This window comes from Pipistrellus kuhlii, unplaced genomic scaffold (assembly GCF_014108245.1).
Source record: "Pipistrellus kuhlii isolate mPipKuh1 unplaced genomic scaffold, mPipKuh1.p scaffold_m20_p_3, whole genome shotgun sequence".
Classification (NCBI taxonomy): Eukaryota; Metazoa; Chordata; class Mammalia; order Chiroptera; family Vespertilionidae; genus Pipistrellus; species Pipistrellus kuhlii.
Window position 1 is genome coordinate 98324473 of NW_023425529.1, and position 15406 is coordinate 98339878.

The 15406-nt window shown below is 37.2% G+C and overlaps 1 pseudogene; it reads right to left on the reverse strand.

The window, feature by feature from the left end:
• Nucleotides 1-12275: 12275 nt before the first annotated feature.
• On the reverse strand, nt 12276-12764 carry LOC118728457 (annotated as a pseudogene).
• Between the last annotated feature and the right edge of the window lie 2642 nt (nt 12765-15406).

The window sequence follows — 15406 nt, forward strand, 5'->3', positions numbered from 1 at the left end:
TGTAAAGATAAATTATGAACATGTAAATGTAAATGTAAATTATGAACAACAAAGTAACAACAAATACATATCTACTAACAAGTGAATCTAAAAATCAAGTGAATAAAAAATATGATGAACAGAATAAACTGGTGAATATAATAGAATCAGGAGCATAGAAATGGAGTGGACTGACAATTCTTGGGGGAATGAGGTGTGGGGAATGCAGGAAGAGACTGAACAAAAAATAGTTACACCTATAGATGAGGACAGTGGGGGTGAAGGGGAAAGGCAGAGGCTGAGGTTGGAACTGAGTAGAGGAGAGCTATGGAGGGGGAAAAAGAGGAGACACACAGGTGGCCTTGCCTGGCAATAAATATTTTAATTTTTGTTAGGAAAAAAAAGTTAAAGAGCCTGGTGTAGGTAATCTGCCATTTTCCATTGCAGTGACAATAATTATCTTAATTGCACAATGTGTTAAAATTGAAAGTTCAGTTTTCAGGCTATTAAGACTTATTATTTAGTTTATATTGTGACCAAACTGTGTTATAAAAGATAATGAGGTGCTTGGGCCTGATTTCCCTGTAAGTGTGCAGAGGAAGTTATAACATGGCCCATCATGGTTACATCAGTCTGCATTTCCACCAAAAATTAACTGGGTTTCCTTATTATTTTTCTTCCTTCCTTCCTTCTTTCCTTCCTTCCTTCCTTCCTTCCTTCCTTCCTTCCTTCCTTCCTTCCTTTCTTTCTTTCTTTCTTTCTTTCTTTCTTTCTTCTTTCTTTCTTTCTTTCCTTTCTTCCTTCCTTCCTTCCTTCCTTCCTTCCTTCCTTCCTTCCTTCCTTCCTTCCTTCCTTCCTTCCTTCCTTCCTTCCTTTCTTTCTTTTTCTTTTTATTGATTATGGTATCACATAATTGTCCTCATCCCCCCATTCCCATCACAAACCCCTCCCCACATATGCCCCCACCCCTCGATTGTCCATGGCCACTGGCTAGGCCCATATACATGCACACAAGTCCTTTAGTTGATATTTTTCCCTCCCCCCACCCTCCCCTACTTTCCCTCTGAGGTTTGAAAGTCTGATCGCTGCTTCTCTTTCTCTGGGTCTGTTTTTGTTCATCAGTTTAGGTTTCCCAATTCTTCACATTCTCACCAGCACTTGTTGTCTGTTGATTTATGGATAGTAGCCATTCTGATAGGTATGAGGTAATGTGTCATTGTGGTTTTAATTTGCACCGCTCTAATGATAAGTAGAGTTGATTTTTTTATATATCTATTGTCCATCTGTATATTGGTTTTGGATAAGTGTCTATTCAGGTCCTTTGCCATTTATTTATTTATTTATTTATTTATTTATTTATTTATGTATGTATTTAAAATTTATTTTATTTTATTTTATTGTATAAAGTATTACAAATAATAGTACATATATCTCCTTCCCCCCCCCCATTAACCTTTCCCAGCTTCCCCTAACCACTGGCACATGCCCTCAAACCCCCCTTTTCCCCTAGTGTCTTGTGTCCATTGGTTGTGCTTATACGCATGGCCTTCCGTTGATCTTTCCCCAACTCTCCAATAATCCCCAGCCTTCCTGCTGTAATTTGACAGTCTGTTCGATGTTTCACTGCCTCTGTATCTATCTTTTTATTCATCAGGTTATAACGTTCTTTATTTTCCATAAATGAGTGAGAACATGTGGTATTTTTCTTTCATTGCCTGGCTTATTTCACTTAGTATAATGTAAAGTATGGTAGCAATCATCTCAGGTAGAAACTGCTGTTTGGATTCTGTACTTATTTGTTAAAACAATAGAAAATTATTTTGATTTTCTGAATTTATGTATGCAATTCCAAAACTCCATTGATTATGGTTTAAATATCCCATTGGTTTTGATCTCACTGGTCATCAAAGTACATTCCTGGGAGCCAAGATAGTTCAATTACCCTAAATTGCCTTAGTAGCTACAGATAGTGCATTCCTGTTGACTCAGTGATCCCAGAATCTGGACAGCACAATTATTCTAAATTGTCCAGGTGGTTGGTTCCAGATAATGTGTTTCTGTTGATTCAGTTGCTCAAATTCTGCTTCTGTAAAAATGCATTTTTTTCAAAACAGGTTCCTCATTCCAGACCCAAAGATGTAATCGATACTTTTGTTATATTCTGACAATATAAGCCAAGCATGGCAAGCTTTTTGGGGCTGCAAGGTCTGGAGTGCTTTTGCTCCCTCATATGCCACCAGCCTTTAATAGGTGACTCCATAATTCAACTTTTTTTGAGGCTTCCTTTGTAATACGGGGGTTACATCACAACAAATGCTCTCCAGTTCCATCTATGCTGCTGCAAATGGTAAGAATTCCTTCTTTTTGTAGCAGCATAGTATTGCATTGTGTAGATGTACCATAGTTTTCTAATCCACTCATCTGCTATTTCCAAATCGTAGCTATTATAAATTGTGCTGCTATGAAAATAGGGGTGCAAATATCCTTTCTAATTGGTGTTTCTAGTTTCTTGGGGTATATTCCTAGAAGTGGGGTCACTGGGTCAAATGGGAGTTGAATTTTTAGTCTTTTGAGGAAAATCCATACTGTTCTCTACAGTGGCTCCACCAGTCTGCATTCCCATCAGCAGTGCACAAGGGTTCTTTTTTCTCTGCATCCTCACCAGCATTGTCATTTGTTGATTTGTTGATGATAGCTATTTTGACAGGTGTGAGTTGGTACCGCATTGTCGTTTTCATTTGCATCTTTGGGATAATTACTGACTTATGGCATGTTTTCATATAACTTTTGGCCTTCCTCCTTTTTTTCTTTTGATAAGTATCTATTTAGGTCCATTTCCCATTTTTTGATTGAATTGTTTATCTTCCTTTTATTAAGTTGTATGAGTTCCCTGTAAATGTTGGAGATTAAACTATTATCAGTGATAACATTTGCAAATATGCTCTCCCATACAGTGAGCTTTCTTGTTATTTTGTTGATGTTTTGGGTGTGTGTTTTTTTGTGTTTTTTTTGTTTTTTGTTTTGTTTTTGTGTGTGTGTGTGTGTGTGTGTCTTTTTGTTTGTTTGTTTGTTTGTTTGTTTTTCAGTGCAAAAGCTTTTCTTTTTGACATAGTCCCATTTGTTTATTTTCTCTTTAGTTTCTATTGCTCTAGGAGTTGTATCAGTGAAGAAATTGCTTATGCACATCTGAGATTTCATTGCCTGTGGATTCCTCTAGTATATTTATGATTTCCTGTCTTATCCATTTTGAGTTTATTTTTGTGTATGGTGTAAGTTGGTGGTCTAGTTTCTTTCTTTTTCTTTTTCTTTTTCTTTTTTTTCATGTATCTGTCCAATTTTCCCAACATCATTTATTGAAGAGACTGTCTTGACTCCATTGTATATTCATGCCTCTTTAGTCAAATACTAATTGAGCATAGTGGTTTGAGTCAATTTTTGGATTCTCTCTTCTATTCCATTGGTTTATATGTCTGGTTTTTTTTTGTGCTAGGCTGTTTTGAGAACAGTGGCTTTGTAATTTGTTGAGATCCCACATACTTTGTTCTTCTTTCTCAAGATTGCTGCAGCTATTAAGGGTCTTTTTTTTTATTCCAGATGAATTTTGGACAGTTCTTTCTAGGTCTGTGAAATATGCTGTTGATATTTTAATTGGGAGTATATTGAATCTGTAGATTGCTTTGGGTAGTAAGGACATTTTAATGATGTTGATTCTACCAACCCATGAACATGGTATGTTCTTCCATCTGTTTATATCTTCTTCTATCTCTTTTTTCAGTGTCCTGTAGTTTTTCACATATAGGTAATTTACTTCCTTAGGTTAAGTTTATTCCTAGGTATCTTATTATTATTTATTTTTTTATTTTATTTTTTTTTTGAGGGAGGAGGGCTTTGGTAAATATCCCATTAGTTTCTCTTTCTGTAAGTTCACTAAAAAATAACTATTGGTGTATAGAAATGCCATAGATTTCTTGGCATTAATTTTGTATCCTGCTACCTTGCTGAATTCATTTATTAAGTCTAATAATTTTTTATGGAGTCTTTAGGGTTTTTTATGTACACTAGCATATCATCTGAAAACAAGGACAGTTTTAATTCTTCTTTTCCAATTGGGATGCCTTTTATTTCTTCTTGTTGTCTAATCACAATGGCTAATACTTCCAGTACTATGTTGAACAGAAGTGGTGAGAGTAGACATCACTGTCTTGTTCCTGATCTTAAGGGAATGGTTTTAGTTTTTGCCCATTGAGTATGATGTTGGCTGTGGGTTTGTCATATATGGTTTTATTATATTGAGGTATTTATGATCCCTTTTGCTGAGAGTTTTTATCAAGAAAGGGTCTTAGATTCTGTCGAATGCTTTTTCTGCATCAATTGATATGACTATGTGATTTTATCTCTCAATTTCTTTATGCAGTGTATCATGTTTATTGATGTGCAGATATTGTACCAACCTTGCATTCCTGAGATAAATCCTACTTGGTCATGGTGTATGATCTTTCTGATGTACTGCTGGATCTGATTTGCTAGAATTTTGTTGAGGATTTTGGCATCTGTGTTCATAAAGGATATTGGCCCATAATTCTCTTTCATTGTATTGTCTTTATCTGTTTTGGTATTAGGGTGATGCTGGCTTCATAGAGTGAGCTTGGAAGTGTTCCTTTCTCTTGAATTTTTTGGAATAGTTCTTCCTTGAATGTTTGGTAAAACTCCCCTGTGAAGCTGTCTGGCCCCAAGCTTTTGTTTGCTGGAAATTTTTTGAGGACTGCTTGAATTTCTTCCATAGTTATTGGCCTATGGAAATATTTTTATTCTTCCTGATTGAGTTTTGGAAGGTTGTATTTTTCTAGAAATATGTCCATTTCATCCAGGTTGTCCAGTTGGTTGAAATAGAGTTGTTCATAGTACTTTTTAAATAATCCTTAGTATTTCTGTGGGATCTGTTGTTATTTCTCCTCTTTCATTTCTGATTTTGTTTATTTGGGTCCTTTCTCTTTGTTTCTTGGTGAGCCTGGCTATACAATCATCAATCTTATTTATCCTTTCAAAGAACCAGATCTTGGTTTTGCTAATCTTTTGTATTGTTTTTATTTGTTTGTTTGTTTTTTTTGTATCTATGGTTGTTTATCTCCTCTCTGACTTTTATTCTTTCCTTCCTTTTGTTTACATTGTGCTTTTCTTTTTTCTCTATTTCTAACTCTTAGCTATGGACTTACCTCTCAAGACTGCTTTCACTGTGTCCCATATATTTTGGATTATTGTGTTTACATTGTTGTTTGTTTCCATGATGTTTTCTATTTCTTCTTTGATCTCTCTGGTAACCCAGTCATTGTTTAATAGCATGTTATTTAGTCTCCAGGTGTTTGATTTTTTTCGATTGTTTTTATTGTAGTTGATTTCTACTTTTATGCCATTATGATCTGAGAAGATGCTTAATATGATTTCTATCATCTTGAATTTGAAGAGACTTTGCCTGTGACCCAATATATGGTCTATCTTTGAAAATGACCCATGTGCACTTGAGAAGAATGTATATTCTGTGGCTTAGGGGTGAAATGTTGTGAATATGTAAACTAATTCCATCTGATCTAATGAGTCATTTAGGATTGATATTTCTTTGCTGATTTTTTGTATAGAGTATTTGTCCCAAAGTGATAGTGAGGTATTAAAGTCCTCTAATATGATTGTATTGCTGTCAGTCTCTCCCTTGATATCTTCCAGGAGTTATTTTATGTATTTGGGTGCTCCTGTATTGGGTGTGTTTATGTTTACCAGATATATTTCTTTTTGTTGGATTGCTCCCTTTAGTATTATGAAGTGGCCTTCCTTATCTCTTGTTATGTTCTTCACTCTGAGATCTAATTTGTCAGATATAAGTATTGCTACCCCAGCTTTTTTTTTTTTTTTCATTTCCATTCACCTGAAATACATTCACTATCCCTTCACCATCAGTCATTCTGTGTCTTTTTTTCTGAGGTGTGTTTACTGTATATGGGTATAGCAGGTATATGGGTCATGTTTTCTTATCCATTCAGTTACCCTAAGTCTTTTGATTGGAGCATTTAATCCATTTACATTTGAAGTTATTATTGATAGGTACTTATTTGTCACCATTTTTAATGTTTACACCTGTATTCCTTCTTAGCTTCCTATTTCTTCTTTTTACACCAGTCCCTTTAGCATTTCTTGCATTGCTGGTTTTGTGGTACTAATCTACCTTAGTCCCTTTTTTTTTCTGTGAAGCTCCTGATTTCACCCTCAATTCTAATCGATAACCTTGCAGGTATAGTATTCTTGGATTCAGAGCCTTACTTTACATGATTTTGTGTATTTCATTTTATTCCCTTCTAGCCTGACATATTTCTGTTGAGAAATCAGTGGCTAGTCTGATGGGGCATCCTTTGTAGATAACTTTCTGTCTCTCTCTGGCTGCTTTTAAGACTCTTAGTTTGTCGTTGGTGTTTGCCAGTTTAGTTATAATTTGCCTTGGCATCTGTCTTTTGGGGTTCATTTTGTTTGAGACTCTGTGAGCTCTTTGGGTTTGTGTGATTTTTTTCTTCCCTATATTAGGGAATTTTTCTGTCTTTATTTATTCAAACAGGTTTTCTATTACTTGTTCATTTTCTTCTCCTTCTGGCACCCCTGTTTTGCAGATGTTTTTTCATTTCATGTCCCAAAGTTTCCTTAGGCTCTTCTACTGTTTTTTTTTTGTTTGTTTGTTTGTTTTGTTTTGTTTTGTTTTTTTAAATTTTTTTTATAGATGCTGCTCTTCTTGGGTATTTTTTCCTAACTTCTCTTTTAGCACACTGGTGCAGTCCTCTGCTTCTTCTAATCTACTATTGATGCTTTCTATTGAGTTCTTTATAATAGTGATGTCATTTTTTATTTCTTCTTGATTCTTCTTCATTTCCTCTTGTTTCTTACACATAGTGTTGAGTTTGTTTTCCATTCTTTTCAGCCACCTTATGACCATTTCTATTAATTCTTTCTTTTACAGGTTGCTTGCCTCCATTTCTTTTACTTCCTTTTCTAGTGATGACTCCTTTTTTTTCATATGTGGACTCTTTCTTTGTCTCCCCATGATCTCACTTCTCCAGGTATTTGATTATGTATTTCCATCTCTCCTGTGTTGGTTGAAAGGCACAAAATAGAACACAACAAGGCACTGAACACAAATGTATTCACAATACTAATGACCCCAAAAGGAGGTGACCACCAGGAAAAAGATAATTAGAGGATACAAAAGAAAAAAAAAGAAGTGCCAAAATGAAATTAAGAAAATTTTAAAAAGTAAGGGAGAAAATAAAGAGAATAAAAAAGAAGAGGGGGGAAAAACTAGTTATATGGGAAGAAAAGTCCAATAGAACAGCCAATAATCTCAAGAAATGCAAGCAACAAATACCTAGAAATGAATGCAAACTACAAACAACAACTAATAGCAAGCAAGGCAAGGACAACAGAAGCAAAAAACAAACAATAATAATGCAAATAAACAAAAAATTTGAAACAATCTCACAAACAATTATTTAGAAAAACAATATAATCAACAATCAAGCAAACAACAACAAAAGAACAGAGGTAAAAATTGGATAGTGAAAAAAAGAGAAGAGAGAGGTGTGTATGGACTTAGAGCAGGGGATTGGAAATTAGATATATAAGTAGGATGGATTTTTAACAGGGTGTAAAAACAAGTAATAGGAATAATCTAAATCAAGAATAGGGTATGAGAAACAGGACAACAAAAGGGGAGAAGTGAGGAAGAGAGTGTAGGCATAAAGGTAGAGTTGAGGTAGAGTAAAATTATGCTAAAGGAAAGATGAAAATAGAATGTAGAACACCAATCCCAAAATAAAATAAAGAGAAAATAAAATAAAGAGAAAATAAATACTTTAAAAAAGTAAAATAGTAGTAGTAATAATACTGATTAAAAATAAAAATGTAATAATTAAAAAGGTAAAATTAAGTGAGGAAAAATGAAAAATAGTCTCTTAAATAAAAAATTAAATAAATAATAAATAAAAATGTGCAGTAGTGAAGGTCATTCACTTCCTTTATTATTCTATTTAGCATATCTGTTTCCTAGTGAGGACAGTATTGCAATTCCCTGTGTTCCACTGCTCCTCTTAGCATTATAATGTTGTGTCTATTAATTTTGAAAACCTGATTTCTTCATTTGACATTACATCATAAATATGTCATTTAAACTCTTTATAAATATTGTTCTTTTTAACACTTTAAAAATTTTATATTCATAAGTAATAAATATTCAGTATGAATAACTTAGAAATAGATAATGCAAAGAAAAAGTAACACACAAAATTATCTACTCATAAATCTTGACATCTATATTTTCAGTATTTTCTTATCATATTTTTCATATATTATATTTTTCACTTATCATTGTATAATGAACACTTTCATGTCATTTTGTATTTTTCTCACTATGATTATTTTTAATATTGGAATATCATCAAAGTATCTATTGTTCATTTTTACCATAACTTTATCAATGATCAAGTGTTAGAATTTAGATTTTTTAAAATTAAAAATTGTGATGATTTTCCTTACATAGTTTTTTAAAAAGTTGCCTTAAAATTTTATACTGAATTCAATGAAAGTTAACAACCTTGCGAGGCATTTAAAGTAGTTTGCCAAATTGCCTCTTATACACTGATAAAATATGCACTCCATTGGTGATACATGAAGGTGCCTACTTTTACACACCTTGGCTTCCCAACAGACTACGCAAATAATTATAGTTCTTCATGAATTATTGCCAAAGAGAGAGAAATTTACACATTTTAACTTATTAAGCAATAAAATACTTGCATTAACACTGTCTGAATTTAGGTTGGATGCCTAAGGATATAGTGCTATTATTTTAATATAGAGACAAGGGCTAGTAGTATTTTCAAGAAATGGCCTCTTTGCTAAATATGCAACTATTCTCACATTTTTGGTCCCCCTGAGAGTATATTATTTTCTTTGGTTCTTTGAAGAATATTATTATTAAATTTATACTGAATTTGTTTTATATAGCTGATAAGTGATGGCTTAATAAATGATGACAAATTATGATAGATCATTTTAATGTAATACTTGTGATATGTGACATAGAATTTTTTAACAATTCATAAGTTTTATTTAGTTATTAATTTTAATTGAACTCATTGGAGTGCCATGCAGGTTTTGAGTGTATAACTCAATAAAACATTACCTGCACACTCTATTGTGCACCTATCACCCAAAGCAGTTTCTTTCTGTATGCTTTTATTCTTCCTTTGCCTACCTCCACCTACTCCCAAAGTATCAACCAATTTATTTATATATATATATATATATATATATATATATATATATATATATATATATATATAAAACAGGCCTGGTGCATGAAAATTTGTGCACTTTGGGAGCAGGGGAGTTCCTCAGCCCAACCAGCACCCCGTCTCAATCTAGGATCCTTGAGTAGGATCCCTAAGCCTGGCCTGAGATCAGGGTCTATCAGGGCTTTCCTTCTGGCACCTGTCCCCACCTGGCTGCTGGCACCTGTCCCCACCCCCACCGCTGCCATTGCTTGCCATGTGTACAGTATTGCCCCCCTCCCCTGCCACCAGTCACCTCCCTCTGCAAGCAACAGGTATGAGGTGTGATTGCTTGGCTGGCCTGGGTCTCCTTCTGCGGGGCGATCAATGGTAGGGCCCCCAGATTGATCACTCTTAAAGGGAGGCCTCACCCACCTGCTACAGTACTACTAGCCAGGTAGCCTGTGCCTCCCTCTTTTGTGCTTTTTTTTTAAGTAAGAGTAATGTTTACTAAGTGATACAGAACTGAGTACTATGAAGGGTTTACCAGGGTGGAAATGCACCACACCCCTGCTCCTGCCACCACCAACACAAAAGGACTACAGTAATTAGAAGTTAAACACAGTGGGGAAACCAAGATGGCAGCATAGGTGAGTAACTAATCTGCTGCCTCGCACAACAATTTCAAAACTACAACTAAAGGACAAAAAGTTTACCAACCAAAACCCCGGGAAAGCTGGCTGAAAGAGAAAGGAGCATGCACAAGTGCTGAAAAGCTGAAAAGCCTAGGTAAACAGACACGCGAATCAGGCTGGTGGTGGGTGACTGGGCGCATGGCTTTTTTCCAACCGGAAGGGAAATAAGCTCCAGATCACTTTGAAATCCAGTTTCTGGGGTCATGCTGGGGACCCAGACGCCTACTGGGAGAAACTGGTCTGTCGGCCATCGGTCCAAAAGTGAGGGTGACTTTTTTTTTTTTTTTTTTTTTTTTTTTTTTTTGCAGAGGTGAGTGCAGTAATCATTGTTTACTGCACTGGACCACGGAGACTTGGAAACACTGAAAGGCAGAGATGACTGATGGCAGACATTGCTGTTTGCCACATGCCAGCCTAGTGACATCCTGAGATCCCAACCCACCCTGAGGCCCCAGACTGCACATTCTACAAACCCTCCCAGGCTTCACACAGCAACTTTTGCATAAGCAGCAAAAATGCCAAGAAAAGGAAGGAGATCTCAAACAAAAAAAATGGAGGAGAACTAAATATAGAGTTCAAAACCACGGTTATAAGGTTTTTCAAGAATTTCCTAGAAAAAGCCAATAAATTTAATGAGACCTTCGAGGGTATAAAAAAGAAATTAAACCAATTAGAAATTAAACATACACTGACTGAAATTAAAAATATATATATTATACAGAGGCCCAACAGCAGACCAGAAGAACACAAGGATCAAATAAAAAATTTGGAATACAAAGAGGAAAAAAAAAGACACTCTTCTGGAGAAACAAGAAGAGAAGAAAATCCAGAAAGTTGAAGATAATGTAAGAAGCCTCTGGGACAACTTCAAACATACTAACAACAGAATTATGGGAGTGCCAGAAGAAGAGAGATATCAAGACACTGGAAACCTATTTGAAGAAATAATGACTGAAAACTTCCCCCACCTGGTGAAAGAAATAGACTTACAAGTCCAGGAAGCGCACAGAACTCCAAACAAAAGGAATCCAAAGAAAACCACACCAAGACACATTATAATTAAAATGCCAAGAGCAAAAGACAAAGAGAGAATCTTACAAGAAGCAAGAGAAAAGCAGTTACTTACCTACAAGGGAGCACCCATAGAATTATCAGCTGATTTTTCAACAGAAACGATGCAGGCCAGACAGGAGTGGCAAGAAATATTCAAAGTGATGAATAGCAAAAACCTACAACCAAGGTTACTCTACCCAGCAAAGTTATCATTCAGAACTGAAGGGTGGATAAAAAGCTTCACAGTTCAGAAAAAGCTAAAGGAGTACATCATCACCAAACCAGTATTATATGAAATGCTAAAAGGTATTCTTTAAAAAGAGGAAAAAGAAGAAAAAAGTAAAGATAAAAATTATGAACAACAAATACATATCTATCGATAAGTGAATCTAAAAATCAACTGAATTAAAAATCAGAGGGACAGAATAAACTGATAAATATAATGAAGGGCTTAGAATGGGAGGGGATTGATAATTCTAAGGGGGAAAGGGATGTCTGTGGGGGGTATGGGAAGAGATTGAACAAAAATCATATACCTATGGATGAGGATGGGGAAGGGGGGGAGTAAGGCCAGAGGGTCAGGTGGGGACCTGGTGGAGGGGAGCTATATGGGGGGAAGGGGAGGAGGAGAAACAATTGCAATATTATGAACAATAAAGATTTATTTTTTTTAAAAAAAAGAAGTTAAACACAATGGACATAACTGCTGAATATCTGTTTGTAACAAACAAACTATAGCATATTTATCACATGAGTGATTATAGAAATCCATTTATATATTTCTTGTGTGAAATCTTTTTTTTTTTTTTTGTAAAAAATATTAAACAAAAAAGAAAATATATTTAAAAAAAAAAAAGTGCAGTTGAAAGTCCAGCCAGGACAGCCAGTCTGTAAACATTCAGTGAGTATCTGCTTTGGAAAGGCGCCCGTGCCTCGTGCCACAGCAGCTCCAGCAGGCTGGTGAGGGTGTGCCCAGCTGCCACTCCGGGCAGGACCACTCTGGACCACGGTGGGTGGGTACAGCAGGGCCTGTATCAGCATCAGGATCAGGGCTGGGAGCAGGCATATTGCAGTTTCACTCTGCGTCCTATACTTAGCCTAATTTTGGTTGCACCTCATGGCTTTTCCTGGCTGCTCGGAGGTCCTTTGTGTGGGTGCCCTGGCAGAGAGGCCAGAGAAGTGCCCACAGCTGCCTGGTCAGTCATCTCTCCAGCCCAGAGCCTCTGTCCTGCCTCTTAGCCCACGGTCATTTCTTCTCCAGCTGCTCCAGTGGTGGGTTGCCTTCTGAGTCAGGGGTCTTAAAGCTATTGGTTCTGTCGATGCATGTGGAGTGATGCCGGCTAAGCATCAGGATTAGCTGCTGCTGCTCCTGCTTCAGCTCCTCCATCTGGGTTTCAGCTCTGCATTCATGAGCTCCAGCCACTCATATTTCCACTGCAGAAACTCTGTCTATTCCTTCTTGTTCTGGCATCAGGCTGCCACTGCTTTGTTCTTTTCCCAGTGCTTTTTCCTCCACTCCTCTTCCTCATCTAGCTCACTTTTCACAGGTTGAGGCCTCTTGCCCAGTTTCACCTCTAGGAAGTGCAATGGGGTGATCATGCCCTCAATGTTGTGGATGTCAATGTATTTCAGCTCCTCTGCAGTCAGGGCCGGGCTGGGGAATCCAATCAGGGGGGCCAAGCTCTGGCAGAGAGCCATCAGTCATGGAAGGGTCAGGGGTCTACCCAGGTATCATATCAGGGGGAGTGGCAGTCCAGTCCTAATGAAGCTGTGGGCAGGAGCTGCCATGACATCAGCCCTACCCAGCAGTGTCCGCTGCTGCCAGTGCCTTCAGTTGTAGCCACCACCTCTCAGCTGCCAGCCACCAAGCATTCCTGTGGCAAGCAGTGTGGGTCTCCCTCTTTGTGGCGATTGATTGCAGGGCTCTGCCTGCCTGACTCATCGCCCCAAACACTCGCGTGCCTACCTGATTGCCCCTAACTGCTGGCCTGCCTACCTGATCTTCCCTAACTGCTCAGCAGCTTACCTGATCGCCCCTAACCATTCGCCTGCCTGCCTGATTGCTCCTAACTACCTCTGCCTCAGCCCCCACCACTGCAGCTTAGTCCAGAAGGACATCTGGAATGATTTTTGGAAGATGCCTGGTCTATCTAATCTAATTAGCATATGATCTTTGTGTGTGTGTGTGTGTGTGTGTGTGTGTGTGTGTGTGTGTATAACTAGAGGCCTAGTGTGTGAAATTCATGAACAGAAGGAGTCCCTCAGCCCAACCTGTACCCTCTCCAATATGGGGCCCCACAGGGTCTGGGCCTAAACCAGCAGCATGACATCTTTCTCACAATCCAGAACCATTGGCTCTTGACCAGTTGCCTGCCTTCCCACCTGATTGCCCCTAATTGCTTCTCCCTGCCAGCCTGATTGCCCCCTAACTGCTCCCCTGCTGGTCTGATTAATGCCTAACTGCTTCCTTGGCAACCTGATCACCCCTAACTGCCCTCCTCTGCTGCGACCTGCCTCCTCCACCAGGACCCACCTCCTCTGCAGTGATCTTATGATTACCATCTTGTGACAGCCATCTTGTGATGACGTGAAGGTGTGATGCCACCTAAGCTGTTATTAGTATAGATATGGTGTGTGTGTGTGTGTGTGTGTGTGTGTGTGTGTGTATTTACTCCCTTCACCTTCATTCATCCAACCCCACCTTCCCTCTGACAACTGTGAGTCTGTTTCATGTATCCATGCCTTTGCATCTATTTTGTTAGTCAATTTATTTTGCTCAAAAGATTCCACATGTAAGTGGGATCATAAGGTATTTGTCTTTCTCAGACTGGCTTATTTCACTTAACATAATATTCTTCAGGTTTATCCATGATGTTACAAAGTAAGATTTCCTTTATTTTTTACTGCTGAATAACATTCCACTGGGTTAATTATCTGGGTTCTCTGTTCTGGTCTAGTTCATTTTTTTTGCACCTACCTGCTCAATTTTCCCAACACCATTTTTTGAAGAGACTGTCTTAATTCTGTTACATGCTGTTACCTCCTTTGTCAAATATTAATTAAGCATACTGGCTTGGATCAATCCTGGGTTCTCTATTTTGTTCCATTGATCTATATGTCTGTTCATGTGCCAGTACCAGGTTGTTTTGATAACAGTGGTTTTGTAGTATAACTTGATATCTGATATTGTGATGTTGCTAACCTTGTTCTTCTTTCTCAGGATTGCCGTGGCTACTTGGGGTCTTTTTATTTTTTATTTTGGAGAGTTTGTTTTAGGTCTGTGAAATATGCATTTGGTACTTTAATGGGGATGGCATTGAATCTAAAGATTGCTTTATGTAGTATGACTAATCCATAAACAAGGTATATTCTTCCACTTATTAATATATTCCTCTGTCTCTTTTTTAAAAGTCCTGTAGTTTTTAGAGTACAGGCCTTTTACTTCCTTAGTTAAGTTTATTGCTATGTATCTTAATTTTTTGTGGCAATGGTATATGGGGTTGTATTTTTTAGTTTATCATCTGTGAGCTCGTTACCTATAATAATAAAAGTGTAATATACTAATTAGATCAGACATCCTTCCAGACGAACTTCCAAACAAAACTGGGGCTGTGAGGGAAGCTTGGGTCCCGGATGTCTGCTGGCAGCCAGAGGGAAGCCCAGGTCCCAGGTGTCAGAGGGAAGCTCAGGTTCTGGGTGCCAGAGGGAAGGCAAGTGCTAGCAGCTGGTGCAAGGAAAGGCTTCTCCTGCACGAATTTCATGCATCAGGTTTCTAGTTGGTATATAAAAGTGGCATAGTTTTCTGGCTATCAAACTGAATTCACTTCTTAAATTTACTAGTTTACGATGGAGTCTTTATGGTTTTCTATGCACAATGTCATTTCTTTCTTTGATAATTACAGTTTTATTTCTTCTTTTCCAACTTGTATGCCTTTTATTTCTATTTCTTGTCTAATCACAATGGCTAGCATTTCTAACATTATGTTGAACAGAAGTGGTGAAAGTGGCAATTCCTATTTTGTTCCTGTTTTTAGGTAAAATTGTTTTGGTGTTTGCCCACTGAGTATGATGTTGGCTGTAGGTTTGTCATATAAGGCTTTTATTATTTTGAGGTTTGATTCCTCTATTTCTATGTTACTGAGAGTTATTTTAAAAAGTGTGTTGAATTTTGTCAAACATCTTTTCTGCATCAAGTGATATATATGACCATATGATTTTTGTCTTTTAATTTGTTTACATGATGTGTCACATTTATTGATTTGAGGATATTGTACCATCCTTGTATCCCTGATATAAATTCCATTTGGTCATGGTGTGTGATCTTTTTAATGTATTGCTGAGTCAATTTTCTAATATTTTGTGGAGGAATTTAGCACC